A 17,221-nucleotide genomic window follows, 5' to 3' on the forward strand; every position below is an offset into this window, starting at 1 on the left:
ATTTTGTGAGTGGTACCTGGGCAAATGCGAAGAAGATGCAGCATTTCCATCCAAAATTGTTTGGAGCGATGAGGCCAGCTTCAAGTTAAATGGCTCAATTAACCGACACAATTGCACCGACTGGGCTCCTGAAAATCTGCATGTTACTATGGAACACCATTTAAACTTACCAGGGGTTACTGTGTGGTGTGGGATATTAGCATTGGGCATCCTTGGGCCATTCTTTTTTGACCAAACTGTCACTGGGGATGTTTACTTAAACTTGCGGCAGGAATCCATCGGTCCACGTGTCGAAGAGATATTTGGTGACGAAGAGATTTACTTTGAAAACTTGACCTTTGTGACCTTTAAAGGTCAAAGGTCAAGGATTATGACCTTTGGTGCAAAACTTCCTCTGGAACATTCCAGGAACAATATAATGTCATATAGGCTAAATGGCATTTCGCACTCATCGGATTATCCATACTTTGATGAAATCAGCGTAAAAACAAAGTTGAAGGGAGCGCCACGGCCAAGGTGTTTGAGATAGAGCAAAATGATTTCAAGACTTTAGGTGGGGAATGACCTCAAGATTATGCATAAAAAATATTGTCATACTAGCTCTCAAAGTTTGGGCGGTCGTATGGTTTTTATGTCAAAATTCGAAATTTTCTAAGTTCGTGACCTTGTGACCTTGACCTTGTGACGAAAATGAAAAAAAAAATCGCGCTCCGTGGGGCTGTGCAGGTGCCATTGGGCTAACCAAATACCGAAACCACTGCCAGATTCGACAAACCCCTCGGAGAAGATGGATTTTTATGTCAAAATCGCAATTTTCTAAGTTTGTGACCTTGTGACCTTGACCTTGGGACGAAAATGAAAAATCGAGCTCTGTGGGGCTATGCAGGTGCCATTGGCTAACCAAATACCGAAACCCCTGTCAGATTCGACAAACCCCGAGAAGAAGATGCAAATTGAAATGGGCTACCCCCTAAAAACACAATTTGCAATTTTCTAAGTTCGTGACCTTGTGGCCTTGACCTTGGGACGAAAATGAAAAATCGAGCTCTGTGGGGCTATGCAGGTGCCATTGGCTAACCAAATACCGAACCCCCTGTCAGATTCGACAAACCCCGAGAAGAAGATGCAAATTGAAATGGGCTACGCCCTAAAAACACGTTTTTTGGGCGTGGCTCCGTCCATAATGGGCGCACCATGGCCATTTTCAGGAAAACACAACTAGATCATGATATAAACCTCCCACCAAAATTTTGTCAGGATCGGATCAAAACCCACGGAGCTATGCTCGGGACAGACAGACAGACAGACAGACATACAGACACACAACAAGAACGAATATAGTGGTCACTTATTTTTTTCGTGAAAATATTTTTTCATGAACCAATATATATGTACATTATACAGTACGTACACACACACACACACACACACACACACACACACACACACACACACACACACACACACACACACACACACACACACACACACACACACACACACACACACACACACACACACACACACACACACACACACACACATATATATATATATATATATAATGTCAAGGCTCATAAGGGGAGCAGGAGACAAGAAGGATGGGAGAGGGAAGCACAGAACAGTGGAGAGTAGACACATGAGGAGATCTGTGGAAGGGAGAGGCTTGGGGCAGGGTACACGGGGTAAACAAAGATGGACACTACATGGACCTTCAGGAAGAAAAGCAGGGAATATGAAGGAGGTGGTTTGGGGTGGATTAACGGGGGTAGAAAAGATCATGGTCTTGGATGAGAGAAGATAAGAGATGGTGGTGAACAGCTATTTTGAAGACCTGTAGGGAAGAGTGGGATTAAAGGGTGTGTTGGAGTTTGCTCAAAAGGCTGGAAAAAAGAGGAATGAAAGAATGAAGGTGAACAGCGATTATTGATTTTGGTAGTTTAATCAGAAAGGGGTCGGTGGCAAATATTCAGTGCCCTGCGAAAATATGGGCGGGACAGATAGCAGACAGAGCCAGGGGGGGGGGCGAAGCCGGAGAGAAGACGGGAGAAGAAAGAAAGACCACGACCTGCCTGCGGTGAGAGAGTGAGAGACTCAAAGACAGCCTCATCGCGGGAGATACCAATGATCCTCAATGCCTTGGTTTCCACAGTGTGAAGCCGAGAAAGGTGAGAGGAGGGAGCACCAGCACAAATGGGACAATCGTACTCCATCAGGCTGTGGATGAAGGCTTTGTACGTGCTCGAGCTCAGGTGTGCCAAGGAAGGACTTTGCACGATGGAGGATGCCCAATCGGTGACTGGCTTTGGAGGCCAGCTTGGAGTTGTGGCTTTCCCAGGAAAGATCATGGCAGATAGTAAGACGCAGAAGCTTGAAAGAAAGGACTTCTTCAAGAGGATTGTTGAGAAAGTCGATGGGGGGGGGGGGGTTCCAGACGGTCCCTTTGGAGAGACAAAGGGAGAGTGTGGGATTTGTCAGGAATGAAAGAACATGTTCCACATGTTGGACCAGCTTGTGATTTTATCCAGATCTGCAGAGTGAAGAGGCTGCTGCTTGCCGATCTGAGGGATGACAGATGGAATGGCAGAGGGTGTAGTCATCGGCAAGGAGATAAAAAGAGGATTTTCCAGAGAGTCGGAGAGATCATGGATGAAAACAAGAAAAAGAACAGGGCCCAGAACACTGCCTTGAGGAACTCCAGCCTGGACAGGAAGAGGGGATGAGAGAATTCCATTTATGGCCACACGTTGCCTGTGACAGGAGAGGAAGTCCGCGAGCCATGAGTGCAGATTGCCTTGGATACCATAAGAAGAGAGTTTGGTGAGCAGGGTGGGGTGCCCTGCTCACCAAACCAAATGAGGTGGGAGTGGAGGGATACTAGGAGGTGGGAGTGGAGGGATACAGCAGGAGGGAGTAACCATGGAGAGATACTAGGGAGTCAGAGACGTGACTTGAAGGAGGAAAGTTTCTGTTGAACAAATTATGTCTGGTTTGTCAGTGGCAACCTGGATGGAAATATCTGTCAGGTTTGAGCGAAGGTCCACACTGTTAAGGATGACAGAGGAGAGGAGGCTTTGGGTGAAGGGGAAGGGGAGGGTAGGACGAGAGAGGTGGGGGGGGGTCAGGAGATATGTTGACAGTGTGTGGGGGATTACAGAAGAGTGAGGGGAGAGGGCCGGATGAGGAGGAGAAAAGGCTTGGTGGTGATGGGATGAGGCACAGTGTGGAGTAATAAGAGAGGGGGCAGAGGGAAGTTGAAGATTGGTGGAGGTGGAGGAATGAGATGGAAGAGAAAAGGCAGGGGAAGAAGGCAGCTTTATGGATGTGAGGGGGGCAACTTTGAGAACGGGGAGTGTGGGGAGAGATTGGAGGGAGAAGGGTGAGAGGGAAGTTTTTGAGAAAGGTCAGAGGGAAGCTTAGAAGGAGAAGAGTGTGAAGGTTGCTTTGAGAGGGAGGGGTGAGAGGAAAGCTTTGAGAGGGAGGGGAGACGATGAGAGCAGGCATGGCCAAGGAGCAGAGGGTGATGGGAGAGGGGAAGGATAAGATTTGGTAGTGGTATGGTGAAGAAGGGAGCAGGCAGGGGGAGGTAGAAAACATCTCCTGCCACTAACTACAGAGGCATCAAACTGATGCCACACACAATGAAGATCTGGAAAATAATTATTGAGAGAAGATTGAGCGAGGAAGTGATGGTCGGAGAAGAGCAATTTGGATTTATGCCAGGCAAGAGCACTGTGGACATGATTTTTGCCCTTAGACAGATGGTTGAAGAGTGTAGAGAAGGACAAAAGGATCTACTCTTGGTGTTTATTGGTTTGGAAAAGGCCTATGATAGAGTGTCACAACAAGAGTTGTGGAAAAGAGAAAGAGAAAGAGAAAGAGAAAGAGAGAGACAGAGATAGATCCATGCCAGAGAAGTATGTGAAGCTGATCCAGGATATGTGCAATGGGTGCTCTACACAAGTGAGGAGCAGTGTTGGAGTGATGGATAGTTTCATGGTGGAAGTCGATGCACATCAAGACTCTGCATTGAGTCCATTTTTGTTTGTTATTATGATGGATGTTGAGAGATAATGTGAGAACACAGGCACCATGGAGCATGATGTTTGCAGATGACATTGGGGAGAGGCCTGGATGAGGAGGAGAAAAGGCTTGGTGGTGATGGGATGAGGCACAGTGGGGAGTAATAAGAGAGGGGGCAGAGGGAACTTGAATATTGGAGTAGGTGGAGGGATGAGATGGAAGAGAGAGGGCAGGGGAAGGAGGTAGCTTTGTGGATGCGAGTTTGGTGGGGGGGGGGGGCAACAGGAGAGGAAATCTACGAGCCAAAAGTGGAAATTGCCTTGGATACCATTGGAAGAGAGTTTGGTGAGCAGGGCAGGGTGCCAGACCATATCGAAAGCAGAAGTTTAAGTACCTGTGGTCAGTGGAGCAGTAGGATGGTGAGTTAGATGCAGGAGATGAGCATCAGGATACAGGCAGGATGGAGTAACTGGAAGGAGGTTTCAGGAGTGCTTTGTGATAGAAAGATGCCAATGAGACTGAAGGGAAAGGTGTACAGAACAGTAGTGAAGCCGGTGCTATTGGACAATGCGAAGACATGCCCGATGATAAGAAGGTTGGAGCAAAGATTAGATGTGACTGAGATGAGGATGCTGAGATGGCCGTGTGATGTAACATGAGAAGACCATGTGAGGAAAAAAAAAATCAGAGGAACTGTGAAGGTGGTTGAAACATCGAAGAAGGTACAGGGAAGTCGATTGAGAAGGTATTGGCATGTGATGAGAAGGAATGAGGAGTATGCGAGTAGAAGGACGATGAGAATAATAACACCTGGAAAAAGGTGGCAGGGCAGACCAAAGAAGAGATGGAGTGATTGTGTGGAAGAGGACATGAAGGAGAAAGGTGCAGATAAAAAATGTATACAAGATCGACTCGAATGGTAGAGCAGGATCCGTGTCAGTGACCCCACTTGAAGTGGGCTAATAATGCAGCAGAAGAAGAGATTGGAGAAAAGCATTACAGTCTGAATAGTTACAATATCCTCCACTCTTGTGACAATTTCAGAAATTATGGTGCCCTAATTCCTGTCTGAAATTTGAGACAACTACGGCTTTGCACAAAACTACAGCCTTTGCTCTACTGCTTCCTTTCTCGCTTTGCACCGTGTCCCTTCTTGGTTTTTGTCCCACCCTCACCCCAGGTATTACAAGCATGGCACATGTGGTCCACCATCAACCCCCTTCTGGTGAAACTCCCAAAATCCAGAATCATTGCTCACCTCCACTCATTCATTCTTCTTTTTTCCACCTGTGGAACTAATTTCCACATTCTCTTCAATCTCATTTTTCCCTTCAGGTCTGAAAGACAGCTGTTCACCGCCACCTCAGATCACCCCCCAACCAAAACCATGATCTTTACTACCCCCGTTAAATCACTCCCCTCTCCCCTCCCCAAATTTCCAGTTTTTAATTTCCTTCTTGAGAGTTTGCTTCTGTATCCATCTTGTCCACCCCTTGCATTATCCCCTACCCCTCATCCTTACCCACATCCCTTGTTTGTCAGTCTCCGTCTATTATTCTGTCGGCCCTGCTATTGGCATTTCCCCCTTCTCTTTATGCTGTTCCATTTGTTATGTTGCATACTAATCCATTCTGTGTTTGAGCTCTTCCATGAGCCTTGGCTGTGTATACAGGAAAGGGCTACGTACAACAGACACAAAGGGGTAAAAAAAAAAAATCCCCTCCTAGCTATAGAGGAATGATTCTGCACAAGCAAAAGTTTGCACAAATGTTGATCCTTTTCGACGAACTTCCCAGCCAGTCACACTTTTCTCAGATGTGGCCGAGTTCGATTATGACTTAGGCCTAAGTCACAGTTGGCTCGGCGGCCGTAGGGTCTACAAAATCTACGGCCACTAGCCATTATAGGGTGGCCGCAGTATTTTCACGGTCACACAATGCAGCAGTCACATATGTTTTTATTTTTCGGGGAGCCGCACGGGGTATTTAGAAATTGCGGAGACCGAAAACGTGGGGTGCCGTACGGTCTTCGATTTGATGTCGCACGGTGAGCTTCGGGCGTCCCTGCGGTGGCCATAGAATTTTCAAGGCAGACGCAAGGTGCCCGCAGGGTGGGGCCCTAAGACCAATGTGCGGCCAGACGGACAGTAACGAGTGGGTATATATACACCAGTTCTTTTTCATATGTATATCATATCTCATATCTGTCATGTAGATTGTGGACCAGGTTATATACAGATGGCGCTGGTTGTTCCTCAACGGCAGAGGCTGGGCAACCTGCGCATGATAAGAATTCATTAATAAAATGATAAAATTCATGATAAAAAATTCATTTTTCATTGACAAGAGCCTACGGCAGCCGCACGAATAACGCAAGCCCACCGTACGCCCTACGTACGGTCGACGTGGAACACATCTACATCATGGCTACGGCTTGTCGAATTTCTACGGCCAACCTAGAAATGAAAAAAGTTATAACTCCGCGCAATAATTCCACGGCGACCCCTACGGCCTGTAAAAGATAGCCATACGGCGTAGGGCCACCCTGAGGCCACCTCAGAAACTCTGTGGCCGCTACACGTTTCTGTCAATTCAGGGGGGGGGGGGGTACGGCCGCTGTATCCTTGCCGTAGAGCAAATGCGACTTAGGCCTTAGGAATAGAAGTAATGCTTTTTGTTCTGAAACTGTTTGCAAATGCAAAAAAACAAAAACTTTTGACTTCCCCTTGTTCCCGGCAGTAAAACTATTATCCTACTATCATATTAAAATGCACAATTTGGTATCTGTCTGTCTGTCTTTTTAACCATTCAGTCGTCGCTTATCCAATCTCAATCAAACTTGCCAGGAGGACTAAGTGTCACACGATGGAGGTTGTTGTGACTTCATTTGCCCCCTCCCCTCCTCAAGGGAGTTTTCCACCTTGGGCGAAATATGTGTTAAGGTGTATATCCGTAAGATAGCTAATTGTGGCATTTTTTCAAAGCCGCTTCTTACAACACAAGTAATAACAACACATGGTAATCGCATAATATTAATGTTATTACAAAACAATATTAATACTAATAATATCCCCTCTCCCCAAGGGGTTTTTCCTCCTTGGAAAATGCCGTATTAACATGTATAAATAGCTTATTGTGACGTTTCATGGGGCAAACCTACCAGAAGTATCAAACACATTTGATTACATTTTTAAAGTCACTAATGCTGTTGAACATTAACCTGAAAGGGAGGAATCCCAATGTTCTGGAGGCATTATATCCTTATTATATTGTAACGGACCAAAATCTATATCTACTGTAATTTATATGCCCCAGAGAGGATAATAAGATGACCCTTCCTGCCGCTCCTCCTCCGCCGCTATCCCCTTCCCTTCCCCCAAGGCTGTTCCCAAATGGAGCGGGTGTTTCTTGTGTAATAAATTTAAATATAATTGGCTGTGTTGTCACTTAACTGTCACCTCTCATATTCGAATGACATGATGATAGTTCATCCATTTTGAAATGTTGGAAGTCTAAGCTTGATGTTGATGGAAGTCCATGAGAGTGAAAACTGATGATCACAATTCATGAAGCATGACTGCTTACATCGGTTACATCGTCTAGACACTGGTTACATCGTGAATCTGTATCTTTTACAAGGGAATACATGAGCCACGCAGGCTTCAATTGCATTTGAAGCAGTTTTGCTCTGCTGGCAGTCCTTGGAGCAGTGTCCTGCATCATGGGAAAATAATTCACCATTCTTGAATATGTAACTGTTTTACTGTTGCCAACTTGGGAAACGTTTTCATTCAGAATTGGATCCAAGACAGGTGACCTATATGCAGTTTGTGTGTTCATGTCGCATGGCCACATAGCACGGCACAAGCAAATAAAAAGGAGTGTCTGTGTAAAGCGATTGTCCATTTATAATAAATAGTCCAAAATTCAGCATTTTTCAATCAAGCCCATAGGTCGTCTCAACTGGCTAAGCTTCTGTATTGTAAATCCATAATGTGCAAGTTAAAATCCCAACCCAAGTTAGTATCTAATATCACGTGCTGTATTCCTTGCCACAAGAATGCTCTGGCAGTACCCTGTGACACAGTGGCAAACTGTCCAAGGATATTTTTCACTTGCGGAAACATTCATGACATCATTGGTGCTCTGATAACTCACAATGAGGAAGGGATATATGGATAGATTTTTCAATCACCTGTTTTGTCAAAAAAAACCTGTCTCCAAGTCATCAACAAGCATACAGCTGGTCCATATTTGCAACCGTTTCCTACAAATGGAGCCTTTGGCCACCTCATGAAAGAAAGGGGTGCAGAGAACCAGAAGGTGAAGATCTAAAGTGGTTACTGTAAAGTTGTGGCAAGTTCTTGCATGATCAGGAGAGTTCACACAAAGCCATAATTGGTAGAGAAAGATTAGATAATGACCCCAGAAGTGAGTACATAACACAGGTTTTACTGCAAAGTTTTGCAATCTCTCAATGTGGAGGTTAACACGCAGCTGTGTTCTGTTCGAGTTATCCACTGATTGTTATCTGTGCTTACAAGTCTCTCTTGAGCCTTTTAAACAACACCTTGATCCAATCAGTATGACTGGTGGTATCTGTCCAGAAAAGTGGACTTCTGCCATCGACTACACTGCTTGTCTAAATTTGCTCAACGCAAACATGTGCGTGTCCATAGAAATCTCATGGGGTTTTGATCCGTGACTCTTAGCTTCCTGATCTGGAGTTAATTTAAGGTGGTTATTTATTCGTGTGGGGGCACACCAGCTGCCTGACACGGCAGGACCACCAGGCACACCCTGTGGGTGAGGCAGGCATCCGTGTGGGAGGGTTTGTGTTACATTGATAGCATAGGCGTGAAACACAGAAACGAGGAACAGAATCACCACCTGTGCATGTCCAATACCCATTCCCACCCAATGTCTCAATTTCCCATTACAAGTTAGTTCTGTTTCACTGGATTCATCAATGAAGCATATTCCCAAACTTTTCCGTGAGCCTCAGGAACTATAGAAAAAAAAATAATAAAAAAAGGCCATCAAAACCTTTATTTTCCTGATGCAATTGTGTATAAGTTCTGGAGATGTGCAAGTCGGCGGACCTGATTCGTGTTTTCTTCTGAAATGATGGCTCATGATGCACAAAATCCAGGTTCAAATCCCATATTGTATCTGCACGAGTCCATTGGCTAATCGTACGTCCTTGAAATTCATGTGAAAAGCACACGACAATGTATTTGTCCTGCGTGTGATTCATGTCCATTATGAGTTTGAGATCAATGTAATAAATAAACCTTTGTGAAAGACCAGCGGCTATTTTGAATTTATTACCTCCACCACCAAAGGTGGATGGAGGTTTTGTTGCACCCCTGTTTGCCTGTCTCTTTGTCAGTATGTGAGCATGATATCTCAAAAAGTTATGGATGGATTTGGACAAAACCTGGTGGGCAGACTGGATGTGCGAGGACAAATTGATTCAACTTCGGTGAAGAGCCGGATCCGGATGCAAGAATTTTTAAAGTGATTCTTCACATTTAAGAGATAGGCCGGGCCAAAAAACGATATGGAGCACAATATCCCAAAATGTTGTGGACGGATTTCGACGAAATTTGGTGGACAGGTCCAGTGTGTGAAAATAAATAATTAATTAGATTTTGGTGACGATCTGGATCCGAGAATTTTTCAAGTGATTCTTCACCATTGAGAGATAGGGTCAAAAGTGATACTCGTAGAGCATATCTCAAAAAGTTATGGATGGGATGGATTTGGATGAAACTTGGTGGAAAGGTTGGGTGTGTGATAACTGCTAAGGATGAATTGATTAGATATTGGTGAAGATCCGGATTGGGATCCGGCCTACTCATGGGATACAAAACGTAAACTGTTCAGCCTGGCAGAGGAATGTGCCTCACCGAGTGCAGTTATAGATTTTAAATGAAATCAATGGAAACTCCATTTCAGGGTTACAGCATTATCAAGCTGTTCTCATGTGGCATTATCATTCCTTGATTGGTTGTTTGAGAAGGCACTGCAGTCAATCATGATTCAAATCGATCATGACTTTCTCTCATGTTCTTTGTATCCTGTTGGGTCCTGATCAGTACTAGCTCTTTCATGAGCCTCGACTATGTAAAAAAAAGAAAAAGTGAATGTTTTATTTTCGGACAAGCTGGGTCACCCTGTGAAGATTGGGTTGCTTAGCCTTTAGCAAATAATCAAGAATATGGATTTTAAAGCTGTTGCAAAAATTAACCTGAGAGTGTAGCACGACAAGTCTCTGAGAGTGTTCTCATCAGCCTCATGTTGTCGTTTTTTAAAAATATGATTTTCAGACGTACAAACACACATACATGCAGAGAATTGCGTTGCGGGGCTAGGGGGTTGTGGCCATGACCTGAACCTGGGTATCCCCAGCACGTGTGCAGAACTTTGTGGAGTTAGTCCAGGGGTGTGGAATTTGATACAAATCAAAGAAAAGGCTTCAAACTGACACAGTGACACACACGCACATGCACACACACCTCACTCTTACGTATATGGATAACTAGTGGTGGAAGCAAAAGGTTTTTCAAAGACAAACTATTTTCAGCAATCAGTTGTCCAAAGTGGCATGTGCTGAAAATATCTGTGCAAGAAAATGATTACAAAAATGAAAGTCAAGTGTAAAAGTAACAACAACAGCTCCATAGGATTTAAAAAAAAAAGACACAAAACAATAGATTTAGTCAAGATGTGCATGGGTGGATGCGCTATGCAATTCAGAGTGCATGTGGAAAGCCATGAGCTTGAGTGTAATAATCTCATTCATAATGTAAGGAAGATGTGCAGAGGGTTGCACGGACATGCTTATGGTTCGTGAAGTCCTTTTTTGTGTTTGTAAAAAGATTGAAGTCCATGAGTTATCTACTGCAAAAAAATGACAAAGTGTAACATGTTAATAACCCGTAGTTCATGATTGCTGCAAAACAAACTGTAAAAAGTTGTGTTCATGATGGAAACGGCTTTAATTGTGAAGAAAAAAAAACCCAGCCGTACACATGCTAACTGCTTGTATGACTGAGGACACAGGAATTGGCCTCCAATAGCCAAGCACTGGCTGCCTGAACACAGGGTTGTTGACTTTGCTGCTCATTCCCGCCTCGTGCTACAACTCCACGGAATGTGCAGCCTGGATTCGACGCTAATTCCCCGGAATGTGTGTGCGGGGAGCGCACACAGGAAGAATAGGGATGGAGACGTGGGGATCATTATGAGAATCAGAGAGTAAGGATGGAAATAATTGAAGAATGAGGGGGGGGGGAGGAACTGGAAGTGAATAAGAAAGAGGGGGGTGCAGGAAGAAGAAGAAGAAGAAGAAGAAGAAGAAGAAGAAGAGGAGAAAGTGGAATGGGGGTGGGTGGAAGGAAAGAAAAGAAAAGTAATCTAAAGCAGACCTTTACATGTGGTTGGAGATTTGTCAGGGGTGACTGCAACAGTGATAATGATGCCACAACTTTTGAACCTAAATGGATGACTTTGCCACTTCCAGAAGGGCCCCCAATATGACCCTGCAATACGTAGTTTGAGTGGATGAGTTAGCAGGATCCCTGCCAAGCCATTCAGAAAGAATTGCATCACTAATCTCCTTCCTAGAATTGGCTTCCCATCCCACCAGCGTTTACCCTACTGCATTCACACCAAAGGCACGCTGCCTCGCTGTAATACTACCTACCCGCGGCCATGTGTTGCATACGCGAGAAGAAAAACAAGTCATTGCCCTCAAGTCATTCTCATTCCGACATTCGGTTTGCACCGGTCTCTTGCTGATGGCTCCATGTCATCAGCAGTTTTTCTCATAGCGGTAGATATAAAACTTTTGTCACATGATGGATTTGCCTGATAATGTCAATGAACTACCTCTGCAAGCCTCTTCATCTGTCAACGTTCTGCTCAGCATGTTAAAGGATTTGCCAAAAATGAATTTGTCAAGTGTTTCATTGCTCCACAAGACAGGGGGATAATTTGCAGGGTATGATGGGAAGGAGGGTGTGTGTGTGTGTGTGTGTGTGTGTGTGTGTGTGTGTGTGTGTGTGTGTGTGTGTGTGTGTGTGTGTGTGTGTGGGGGGGGGGAGGGGCTGCCACAGACCTGAGGCTCCAGGACTGCATGCACAGGAAGGAGAGGGGTTTGGAGGGGAGCACACCAAGCAGCACCAGTGAAAGGCACAGGCCAAGAAAACGCCTTCTTTCCTCCAACAACTGTTATTCCTACCCAAACACCCCCAGGCTATTTCCTTCCTGAATCCCATCATTATGCCAGACTAGGCTTGGATTAACCTTGTTATTACGGCATTTCACTCGAAGGGTTGCTTGTGGAGGCGATGCAGTCTGAAACCCCCTGTTCCAAACACCGTAAAACGGACTCGACGCTCCACACAGGGACCTTTGTGCCAGAATAAGGCCTTCTGTCCTAGCTATCAGACCTCGACTGCATACATATGGGCCATTTATTCACAGCTTTGGAATAAAACGATGGGTCTGAGAGAGCGATTCATTCGAGCCAAGACTCCTAAACAAAAATACACACTGACGTGCAGTGCGCACCTTCACTAAATTGCTTGTGGAAAAAGAGGAAAGCAATTAAGGTGTCAATGTCAGATAAATCCTACTGATTTAGCTTAAAACTTTCAGTTGAAAAAGCTGAATATGGTGATGTAGAAACAGAGAAGATTAAAAGACTTTTGCAATTTCCAAAGTTTCCTCCATCTGTAATCTTGTCCACCAAGAAAACGGCAAAGTTTCTCCCGATTTAAATATGCTTGATAACGAACACAAAGGAAACTTCTGACTTGATGTGCAAAGCGCCAACTAGATGGACTCACATCTGTCGAAGGCGTATCTACACCATAAGAGAGTCGTGTGTGTGTGTGTGTGTGTGTGTGTGTGTGTGTGTGTCTTGCCATTTTCTCAAATATGGCTTAATGGATCTTCGTCAAACTTTCAGATGTTCGTCAATGAGTGTTTTCGGCAAAAAAACCCAAAAAACTTTTGATAAAAAAGTTGGATCTTTTTGGAGATTTTTTTCTTTTTAATCACTCTATATTGACTAAGCCATTGTCGCTATGAGAAAGGTAATATTAAATGATCGCTGACCCCATTCCTTCGTGGGTCTATTCGGGAAGTGTTTTAGGCAAACACAAAAAGTAGAAAAAAAAATAAACATTTTGATTTCTTCAAAATGCCACCAGGATTAGAACAAAACCAGGCAATGCCAAGTACCGCTGCTAGTTTCCTTATAAATGTCCTTACCCAATAATTAACTTCAAAATGTCAATACTATACGTACTGTAAGTACTTTCATTGCCCAATCTACAATACCAATGACCAGCCTGAAAGCGTCAACTCCATCACATCAAAGTGTGTCTTCATTGCTATTGTTATCAAACCATATACTGTGTTGTCATCCATTCGCGGAGGTACTGTGTATTTAAAGAACTTCAGCAGCAAGGACACAATGACGACAAAGCTATAAACCCCGTATGCATTGAATAGTACAAATGATTGTGTTGATTGAGGTTTTCATAATCATCAAAAAGTATGAAATACACAAAGAGTTCAACGGCTTATGGTTTGTTTAAGAATGACAGCCATGTCTCAACATGAGTAACACACACACACACACACACACACACACACACACACACACACACACACACACACACACACACACACACACACACACACACACACACACACACACACACACACACACACACACACACACACTCCTCGTTTTAATTTGTGCCTTTATTCAGCATGGATGTCCTCCATTAAATGAGGTTTGCTCACGCTGCTAGTTGGCCTCGCTTGTTAGTGGCCAGGAGGGGGAAACAGCGAGTTGCTGGGTCACCACAGCCCCCTATCATGTGAGCGCATCTCTGTGCGCAATACCCACAAGGTCGAGACTAATATCCTGATTGTCCTTCTCTCTCGTTGCTGCTGCATTGCAGAAGCTACCTCAATTTTTGTGCGTTAATTGTACTTGAAAAAAGGATAATTAAATATACCCCATCCCTGCCAAGATTTTTAAAATGCCAAAGATCATAAGGGTATATGCACGAAAAGTAATTAGCGAGTCTGTGACCTTTGAAAGACACGTCATGTTATTTCTCTACATCGTCAGCTAATTACAATTCCAAGTCATGGCATTCTATTTTTCCACTTGATTGTTAGGCCTGGATTTCCTGAAAAATCTTCATACATACATGTGTATAATTTACAAATGGGTAGGCAGGATGGCTTACAGGTATGCACATTCACCTCTAAGCTGTCGAGCCTGGGTTTGAATCCTGACCCAGCTACAAACTGTCATCCTGGTGTTTCATCGGTGTGTGTGACGTCCCTTGGATGGTCGTTAAACGGAAATTCCATCTGTTAGGATGAGTTGGTGGATGGTAAAGCCCCCACGATGTCTTTTGTGAAGAGTAGGCGAGCTCTTGCTGGCACCATGGAACAAATTCTAAATTAGTGCCCTAACTACTGCTGGGAATGCAATGGCAAACCACTCTGTATAACCCTTGCTCATGAAGCTGCTTCGGCAGTACTGATGCTCTGTGAAGAGTAGGGTACATCAGAGTGAGAGCGAATTTACATACGGTGAAGACGAACAGGAAAATGAGGGCAAGTGAACACAGCACGCCAAACGCAATATTCCACATGTGAGCTGAAATGAAGTTAAAGTATCTCGAATGTCTAATTACTGTCTTAGGAAGAAAATAAAAAAAAAACCTCCAATGCAGTTACCTATTGAATGCAAAGGGAACGATAATGTCACAAGAGTATGAGCTGTGGTACACTGCGGAGTCAAGCCAATAATGAAGCTTTCCAGAGCACATAACCATGTTATACTCAAGTAATAGTTGATTACAACCTGGAGATGTTGAGTGATCAACAGACAATACCGTTTGAACCCTGCTCTGTAAGACACATGTGCTTCTAAGTTATTGCAGGCACTACTGCTGCCAAGTTATTGCAGGCTAAAGCTCATTTAAAACGAAGGTCTCAAGTTAGGATGAAACCTTCTCCACATATTTGCAGTTCATAAATTGGAGGAATCATTCATATGAGGTTTGAGCTCAAACATATATATAAACAAGTTTAAAAACAGCTTTAAAATAAAAAATAGCTTTAACGAGACAAACCCACCCTGCATTAAAAAGTCGAATCAACTGACGTCCCTTTAACATCTCTATCACTCAAAACATGTGCTACAGCCTTAAGACCGTTTTTTTTTGGCTCTACACGTGGCCAGAGGCCTGTTAGAAAAGTGCAGGCCGTGTGTGACCTTGTGTTCCTTGCGACCTGCAGGGCTCAAGGCAGATGGGATTAAAAGAGCAGCCAGGAAGGCCTGTCCATGGGCCTGGAACACCTCACTGGCTTCGAGCTCAGAGATCAAATGAAATTTGACCTCCAAGAGGCTTACAAAGCTCAAGAAGCCCATTTTTGTTTGCTCTTCCAAAAGACATTTTGGTTATATGGTTTCATTGAATTCGCAAGCTGTTGTGTAAAATAATTTTTTAAATGGCAAATGTACCAAATTTCATTGAAAAACAATAGCATGAATAATAATAATAATAATAATAATAATAATAATAATAATAATAATAATAATAATAATACAGAAGAAGAAGAAAAAGTTAATGTGAGCTTGGAAGGAATGTCGTTTTTAAATTGCAGGTTTATTAATTTTTTGTACAGGGGTCGGAATCCCATCAACCTTGGCATGTATTAGAAACAGCCGGTTCTGCTATCAATGAAGATAATGTCTTTGAAACTGATAAACCTTAGCCTCGTGGGTTGTTGGCAAAGCCATTTTGTGTAAGCAAATGCTGTGGTGGAGGAGCAACGTACCATGTGTCCACCCTACTCTGCCTTTTTCCAAAGGCCTGATCACCCCCACCCTCCCCCCACCCCACCTCATCCCCAATCTCCAACACCCTGACTGTATGTGACGGGGTCAGAGGGCAACACTTTCCCTAGCGGGCAGGCTCAAAAAGTTAGTCCCTGGATAATCTATCCCCTTCTGTCTCTTTGTCTCTGCTCCTGTCTTTCGGTCTGTCCCGATGTCTTTGTCTGTTTTTGTCTGTTTCCTTGTTTTTGATACTTTGTCTCTGTGGTTCCTTCACTCCGAGTATTACATTCAATTGGCAAAAGAACCATGCAATTTTGGTCTGCTGCACAACCTCGACATGTTTAACTGGTCAGATAGAAAAAGAGTTCCTGCTTAACTCCAGCAATGACAACCTCTCTCGATAAGAGGCAAAGCCTGGTGTGTCACCACAGGCCCCGCGTGAGGATCCTGCTCGATCTTCTCTCTTTCCATTATAAGAACTTCCACCACCGATATATGTCGTTTAGCAAGCCTGTGGAGCCACAAACAACTGCTTCTGGCATCATCACTTGTTCCTCCTCACTTTCTCCTTTTAATACGTGATATTTGAGAATTCCTAGCTTTTATAACCCTCTATTTTTCTTCCATGTCACAAGCCAAATGGGTTATTTTATTTAAGAATGCAATCTTCTATCTCCAGATGGGGCGTAGTGGCGTGCGCCTGTAATCCGGCTACTCGGAGGCTTGGGTTGGAGGATCGCTTGAAGACGGGAGTTCTGCACTGGGCCGCGCAATGAGAATGTGTAGGGCAGCCCGGAATCATGGCGAAACCCAATCCTTATCCCTGTGTCGTAAGAGGCGACCAGGGTTGCGTCAGGAAGGGCATCCGGCGTAAAACCTATGCCAAATCAGTATGCGGATCATAACGGATGATCCGCTGTGGCGACCCCTAACGGGAGCAGCCGAAAGACGAACAACAACATCTTCTATCTCCACAAATATCCAATGACTTTCTATCCTCTACTAAGGTGTACTGCATGTTCAGAGGCAATACCGACTGCAATATCACCGCTGTTTTAAAGTCAGAATTGCTACGGCAAGAAAAGGAACAGAAAATAAAAGGATGAAGAAGCAAGTACCTTATGTTAATGTTGTTGTTGTTGATGGTGTTGTTAGTTTCCTTGCCAATAATTCCAGGCTCTGTCATGGACCATTGGTAAATGGTGGGGATTGGACTTTGTAGCACTAGTTTGGGCAGGAATTTCAAATTTGGTCAATTTATTCGCAATAACTCACACACTCTATTTGGAAAGACACCGTGAGATCTTTAACA

General features: G+C 44.1%; 1 protein-coding gene across 5 annotated transcripts in view; it reads right to left on the bottom strand.

The window, feature by feature from the left end:
* Window positions 1-17,221, bottom strand: part of LOC147034059 (fibroblast growth factor receptor 2-like) — a 297,765-nt gene that overhangs the window by 62,211 nt on the left and 218,333 nt on the right. The window contains exon 1 of one of the 5 annotated variants that reach the window (XM_085875939.1): window positions 14,319-14,339. The exons of the other annotated variants lie outside the window; for them this stretch is intronic. The gene's annotated coding sequence lies outside the window, so the exon portion shown is untranslated. Of the gene's footprint in view, window positions 1-14,318; window positions 14,340-17,221 lie in introns of those variants that run through there. 5 annotated transcript variants of the gene reach the window in all.

Source organism: Eptatretus burgeri, chromosome 1, assembly GCF_056783735.1.
Source record: "Eptatretus burgeri isolate ZD-2024b chromosome 1, Ebu_testis_v1, whole genome shotgun sequence".
Taxonomy (NCBI): Eukaryota; Metazoa; Chordata; class Myxini; order Myxiniformes; family Myxinidae; genus Eptatretus; species Eptatretus burgeri.